The sequence below is a fragment of the Ischnura elegans genome (assembly GCF_921293095.1).
Source record: "Ischnura elegans chromosome 13 unlocalized genomic scaffold, ioIscEleg1.1 SUPER_13_unloc_2, whole genome shotgun sequence".
NCBI classification, from domain to species: Eukaryota; Metazoa; Arthropoda; class Insecta; order Odonata; family Coenagrionidae; genus Ischnura; species Ischnura elegans.
The window spans coordinates 2,007,114-2,015,102 of NW_025791658.1; positions in this window are offsets into that span (position 1 = coordinate 2,007,114).

The following is a 7,989-nucleotide window of genomic DNA, read 5'->3' on the forward strand; positions in this document are numbered from 1 at the left end:
ATCTCTTAAAAATCACGAATTAAAGTTGCCTAAGGTCGAATAATTCCCTTCGTACCTATGATAGGGTATTAATAATTAGGCGTGAATATATTAAACCTAATTTAAGCCAAGCGCTATCTGCTATCATGGTACTCTGCTACCCGCTAGCAGCTTGCAACGTAGCGGCGCTCATAGATTAGACGTCTAAGATTACCATTGCATGCATGAGGCACAGAGCTCAGGGAAACGTCTCTTAATAATCACCTATTAAAATTGCCTATGGTTGGAAAGTGTCCTTCGTTTGGTTGGGTATTAATAATCCTTATTTTAGCCAAGCGATAACTGCTAGCTGGGTACTCTATTGCCTGCTATCTGCCTGTATCCTAGCGGCGCTCATAGCCTCGCACTAAGGTGGCCTCACGCGGCGGCAGCTGGAACCGTAAGGACGTCACACGGGCTTTTCCCCAGCATTCATACTTGGTCGTAGCATTTTCGCGCGCTTGATTATTTTCCCTTTTCATTTAATCACGAAAAATATATATCGTCGTTGGAAAACCTAAAAGCGTGAAATACGTACTACAGGAGTAATAATATTTAGATTTATTCAATTAAAAATAAATAGTAAACCACTCTACTTACGTCCTCGGAAAGATTGGATAAAAGCAGAGACAGTGGAGAAGTGTGTGCACGACAAGATGAAGAAGTTCAGAGGCCATAAAATCCCCATATTAAAAATTCACACGAAGGACTACCAATGAAAAACCCGCCTCTTGCCTTAAAGCGCGGGCTAAAACAGGGCCGGCAAGAAGTCTCAAGAAAAAATGTGAACTCGTTTTCTTGACACAAAGGCGGCACGAAAAATCATCTCATTCGACGAGTATGAGAATTTTGCACATGAATTTTCGAGTATTGATTTCTAGGAAATAATGGAGGTTCATCAAATAAATCCCATTTTTTAGGTATCATAATGGCTTCACTAAATAGAGATAAAATTTTTGTCTACCTAATTTTATTTTCAACCGAGTCGTAGTATTCTATAAACCATCTATGCCGAACTTTCGAATCTGTTTCAAAACTTGTTCCATCAATGAAAGAGCTATTTTCAAGTTAATTTCTAATATATTATTTTCTCATATTATCGCCGTCTTTTACTTAAGGTGCCTTCACAGTTCGGCGTTGCGTTGTGACGCAGCGGCTAGCGAGCCAATCAGAGCCCATCTTTGAGAATTCATGACGTCACGTCTCCAGCTCGCTGCGTCGTCGCAGAAAAACTGAACCTGTCGGATTTTCTATGCGTGAAGGCGGCATATACGCCGACGAATTCGAATTGTTGTTTGTTTACGGGAAGCTTAGGTTTACCAATGTGCGAGATTAGCTCTAATGGGAGTGACAAATGCTATTCATTTCATTATTTACTATTGTTTAGAATTGTTAAGCATAGATATTTCGTTTGTTTCCTAAACATAAGATAAATGATAACCCTTAATTAGATTACAATCACTGAGGAGAATAGATTAGCATAACACATACCCGTTAATGGTATCACAAGCTAAATACAGCGTGAGAGCTCCTTGTTGGTGACTACGGTCGTTTAAATTCCGATTGATATCTAATAATTGTGCCCTCATGACCTACTCAGTTGGAGGTATTTAGATAACATGACTAGGACGATCTGTTTGAACAACAGTTATCAGTAATAAATATTCTTGATAAAATTCTACGTTACTCTTGTTAATTGAGTGTGTATAATTTGTTATTTTTCGAATATTCCGAGTTAGGAAATGAAATTTAAAGGTCATAGTAATGCATAGGCAAGGGCCATCACTACATGCATGATTATCGACTTCATGGTCGTCATATTAACTTCAAATGCTATTTATAGTTAAGAAGAATGTTTTAAGAGATGAAATCGCGTAAAAAATTGCACAAAACGACACATGTATTGTGCGTTTGGCTCGAAATCATGAGATGGTATGCTCTCCCAGGCTGATTTTTGGGAGCCGACGCTTTTTGCCTATCATTTGTTTTCGCACCCCCGAGTTATGAAGGGTGAAATTTGCTGGCGGGGCGGGAGCTCTGATGGTGTCGACGCAACGCAGAACTGTGAAGGCACCCAAGGGCTGGGACACAATCAACGCTAACGTGAGACGGTATACGGGATCCGGGAGAACGTGAGACGGGGAACGCCACCGTGCGGTCACAATTGACGTTCCCGTGGCCGGAAAGAAAATTGACTAACGCCCGCGCAGTGGTTTTTTTTGTGGTCTTAAGTCTTTTCGTTTGTGTGTAGGAAGAGTTTTGAAGAATGTTCGAAATCGACGAGGATAGTATGCACGTAAATTAAATTAAGTAATGGCTTACCTTAACTGACTTCTCTTCAGCTCACGTTGCACAACAACAACAAATGCTATATTCAGCAATGGGCGCCAACAATGCTGTATCGCTGTGATTGGCTTTCCGTGTTCGGGACACGGGAAGAGATGAAAGTTGCCCATCTCTCGCGTTTATGTACTCTCTGTAAACGGTGGTTGTGTCCCTTCCATAAGCTTTCCCTTCCGCCATATTTTTACAGATTCCCGTTAACGGCTCGCGTCTCACGTTAGCGTTCATTGTGTCCCGGCCTTTAGACTTTGAGACCGAAACGTCATCTATAGATGACGCGACTAACGCAGCCCAGATCCTAGCGTCATAAATAGATGAGGGCCGACTACGCTTCTAAAATATTTTCGGATCTGGGAAAAGTTAAGATTTTTACCTTCGGGCTGAAAGTGTTTGACTACTTTATTTGGATTATCTCTCAATACAAATATGACCTGTTACCTTAATTAACTTTCAATCTTTTTTTCCTCAAATTTACACGGTTATAGTCACAATCGATTGATTACAAATTCACTCAGGATATTAAAATCTGACGTTAAACATGGATTAACACTAGAATGCCGGAAAATGGGCATACCCCAAGAATCCCTGAACAAATACGTTTCTAAATTTCTTCAGGGTTGGCATGCATAACAAATCACAAATTATATTTATATGTTAATCATTTTTTATGACATAATTACTGAACAGTTGAAATCCGTGTCAACTTTTGCCAGGCATTAGATATTTAAAACTAGCAAAAATTTTATGTTTTGCAAAATTTAAATGTAAAAACTTTTAAACGATTTAAAAATAAAAGACTTTCGGTAATTTTTTCAACGATTAGTCTAAAATTACAAAAATATCATTGTTTTTTTTTCCAAAAGTAAAAGTGAAAAAAAAAAATCATTTTTCGCGAACATTTTTCGATCTCAGCCCACTGTGCTACGGTTGCTAGGCAACGTTATTGACTTGAAAATGGTTTCTTTTCTTGTGGAAATGGATACAATTTTATAGAAGTTAATAGTTGGGTACTAAAAGTTAGTTGTAAAGCAAAAAAAATAATAAAAAAATATAAATATTCATAATGAATACAGATAATTATATTTTAAACATAAGTTATGATGTAATTACTTTATAGTTGAAATGTATGTCAAAATTCTTCATATATAAGAAATTATCTGTTAAAAATTATATATTTTGAAAAGTGTAATTGTTAAAAAGTAATGAAATATATAATTTTAATATTTTCGATGATATAGATATTTATTCGTTCAACTTCGTTTCCTAATTTGTTCAGGGATGGGATAAATAAGAAATCACCTCGCAAAATTGATATATTATGGAAATTGAAATGATAAAAAAATGTAATGAATTCATTGTATATAAAATTGACTGGCGTTACCTGCTCTAAGAAAATGACTTGAAATAAAAGTCTTTCAGTAATGTCTTCAATGATTAATCTATAATTACAAACATATCATCGCTTATTTTCAAAATTAAAAGTAATTAAAAAAGATAAATAAGTTTTTCGCCAGCCTCTTTCGATCTCAGCCCACCGTGCGACGGTTGCTAGGCAACATTATGACTTGACGAGGTTTGCTCGATAAAATTTTATTGAAATTAATAGTTAGAAAATAAAAAGTTTGCACTTGAGGATAAAATTGAATTAAATTATACTGTTGATTATAAATGCAAAAATTTATATTTCCAATTGCATAGTTGAAAACTGTGCCAATAAATAAGTAAAAACAGTTGTAATTTGCGTCAATATTTGTCATGCATAAGGAATAACCTTGAAATAAGTTTATGTTTTGAAAAATGCAATGGAATCATTTTATATGTACTTCAGATTATAAGGACGGGAGTCTCCTGCTAGAAAAAAGTGGCTTTGAAATAAAATTATTTAAGTAATGAGTTAAAATGATTGTTATATATTTAGGAAGTATCATCCCAAATTTTTAAAAATATTTATTGTGAAAAAAATCATTTTTCGCGAGCTTTTTTCGATTTCATCCCCACCTTGCGACGGTTGCTAGGCAACGTTATTGTCTTGACAAGGTTAGCTTCGTTCTGTAGTCGATAAAGTTCCATTGAAGTTAATAGTTTGCAATTAAAAAGTTAGTTGCTGAGGATAAAATTTATTTAAGTAATACTATTCATTAGATATGCAAACTTTTATATTTAAAACATTATTAATGACATACTTCATTAACAGTTGTAATCTATGTCCATATTTTTCATACAGAGGTAATAACCTTGCTAAAGGTTTATGTTTTGAAAAATGTAATTGTAAAAATGTGATGGAATCATTTTATATGTACTTCAGATTATAAGGACGGGAGTTTCCTGCTATAAGAAAGTGAATTTGAAATAAAATTCTTTCAGTAAGGCGTGGAAATGATTGTTATATATTTAGGAAGTATCATCCCAATTTTTTTCTAAAATTAATGGTGAAAAATAATTCATTTTTCGCCAGCTTTTTTTCGATTTCATCCCGCCGTGCGACGGTTGCTAGGCAACGTTATTCTCTTGACAAGGTTAGCTTCGTTCTCGAGTCGATAAAGTTCCATTGAAGTTAATAGTTGCAATTAAAAAATTAGTTGTTGAGAATAAAATTTAATTAAGTATTACCATTCATTATAAATGCAAAAAATTATATTTAAAATATTATTAGTGGCATAGCTGAGATCTGCGTCAATAAACAGGTAAAAACAAGTAAAAACAGTTTAAAAGCAATTAAATTACAAATTTTCAATTAGAAACACTTGTATTGCATGTGTCATAACACATAATCGGCGTCAATATTGGTCATGAATAAGGAATAACCTTGAAAAAAGTTTATGTTTTGAATTATGGAATCATTTTGTAGAATGAAAAAAGACTATAAAAGTGACTGAAATAAAATTATTTCAGTATTTTGTAAAAATGGTTGTTATATGTTTAGTAAATATCAGACCAATTTTTTTATAAAATTAAAAGTGAAAAAAAAATCGCGAGTGTTTTTCGATTTCATCCCGCCGTGCGACGGTTGCTTGGAAACGTTATTGTCTTGACAAGGTTAGCTTCGTTCTCGAGTCGATAAAGTTCCATTGCAATATACTCATCATTATTAATGCAAACATTTATATTTAAAACATTATCAATGATAGTTCATGAAAAGTTGTAATATATGCCCATATTTTCCATGCATCAGTAATAACCTTGCAAAAGGTTTATGTTTTGAAATATGTAATTGTAAAAATTTAATGGAATCATTTTTTATGTAATTCAGATTTTAAGGACGGGGGTGTCCTGCTAGAAAAAAGTGACTTTGAAATAAAATTATTTAAGTAACGCGTTAAAATGTTTGTTATATATTTAGGAAGTATCATCCCATTTTTTTAATAAAATTAAAAGTGAAAAAAAAAAAAATTTCGCGAGCTTTTTTTCGATTTCATCCCGCCGTGCGACGGTTGCTAGGCAACGTTATTGACTTGACAGGGGTGGCTTTGTTGTCCAAGTGGCCAAATTATATGCGAGCGAGGTGTCTTCATTAGCGTATAACCGAAATAATCCCTCGTACAATATGTCCTCATTCCCAAATTGGAAGGGACAAAACTTCTCCTGAGATCACGATTTACGCTTGGACAGTCGACAAAAGGCACAAACGCATACAACATTTCCCCCCCCTAAAGTTTTTATTTTTTCAAACGAAAAGCTTTATTCAAATGCATATTAGAATTTTTTAACTTCTTGTCGTTCCTTTTTATTACACCAGAGGGTCTAAAGTCGGGGAACTTAACTACTCGGTTGTAATTTCTTCGCAAAAAAGGATTTGCTTAATTGCGTCGCTTGATTATTTTTTTTGCATCGTCTAGAGAAAGAAGGAAGTACCGCTTGTTGCCGAAACGTTCGACTGTAAAGCCTGTTTTTTTATTCTAAAATTTCACGGCTTTGAGTACTTTAGCAGAAAAAATCCCTGCTCATAATATTGTTGAGGACAAATTTTGTTTAATTCGTTCCGAGTCGGGGAAGTAAAATGGAAATTATTAATGACGATAATTTATATGTTATTGCGACATTTGTGATGCACATGAAATAAGCTGAAAATCGGCAATAAGAAGACTGAGATACTATTTTTGTATAATGAGAATGAGAGGAGGTTTAAACGAGCGTTAAACTAGGAAAACGAATGCTTGGATCAGTGAAATAGTTTTACTACCTAGGAGGCCGAATTACCAACGATGGACGAAGCAAGAAAGTGATAGCCAGAAGAATATCGCAGGTGAAGAGGGCCTTCTACAATAAGAAGAATCTACTTACAGCTGAACATAAAAGTATAAATGCAAGGAAACAATTCATCAGATGCTACATCAGTGGCGCCGACTCCATGGGGCTTGAGGGGGCCCGAGCCCCTTCAAAGATTCGTTTGGGGGGGCGGAGCCCCCTCAATAATTCAAGAAAATAATTAAGTTATATTATGCTTTGTAAAATCACAAAAATATATTGTAAATTTTTATTTCCCATGCTTGACGATAGTTACCTTTTAAATAAATTCACCAATGTGTGTTGAAACAAATAATTATAAGGTTAAGCAGGTTAACTGAATCAAGTGGTGTGAATCATGATAGTGTTTCGGTGCTGCGACACACTTTGGATTTAACCTCTTCCCGGGGAAAGACCTCCGATATGGGCCCCCCCAATATTTTTTATAAGTCGGCGCCCCCGTGCTACATATGGAGCATGTATGTCTATGGAAGTGAGGCTTGGACGTTGACAGCAGCGGAGAAGTCAGGAGTGGAAGAATTCGAAATTTCGAAATGCAACCACACGGCTACCGTTCTGCGCAGTGATCTAGTGATGGACTTAGTCGGTCATTCTCGTGATCCCAATCACGGTGACCATTCATTTGAGTGACTCTGTCATGAACGGGAGGTCATGATTGAATGGGTCATGATTGTGGAAAGTGGACGGCAATCACGACCGAGGGGACAATCACTACCCTGTGGTCAATCATGACCCGCTTATCGCTTTCTTCTTAAGGGAAATATCTATGTAGCTTGTTAAACGAGAGATGAGTTATTATTATTATTAATCTATAAAGTTATCTATCTATAAATGTGATAAAACCAGAAACTAGTTGATTTTAATCCAAATTACTTCCAAAACATTTACAAATACAGAATGTGCCTTAAATGTTGTTTATTACACTCCTTTTATTGTTTTTCAAGCTACAGAATCAACGATAATTTCCAATCATTCGTGGGGCATAGGGTTAGTGATCAATATTTTATTAGGGAAAGTCAATATAAATAATGGAACTAATTGAAAGGCATGAGAGAAAACTGGGCTCTCTGAAGATTTTCGGCATATCACCTGAGATATGAAGGCCATAGGTACCCTGAAATGTCGATTATAGAAAACTTTACAATTATTACGAACTTTGCCCCTAAAAGTGATTGAAATACCATGCCATTCATCGTCACGAGTGAAAGAGCAGTCAAAAACGGTCAGTTCATGTCGCGAGTGACGTTCATCAGTCGCGACATCTTCAAAGAATGATAGCAATTGGACTGAGTTTGAGAATGACCTATGCAATGAACAATCACGTATGGCCTAATGGCTGGCGATTGACGGAGAACGACCACGATCACGAATGACCTGCGTCTA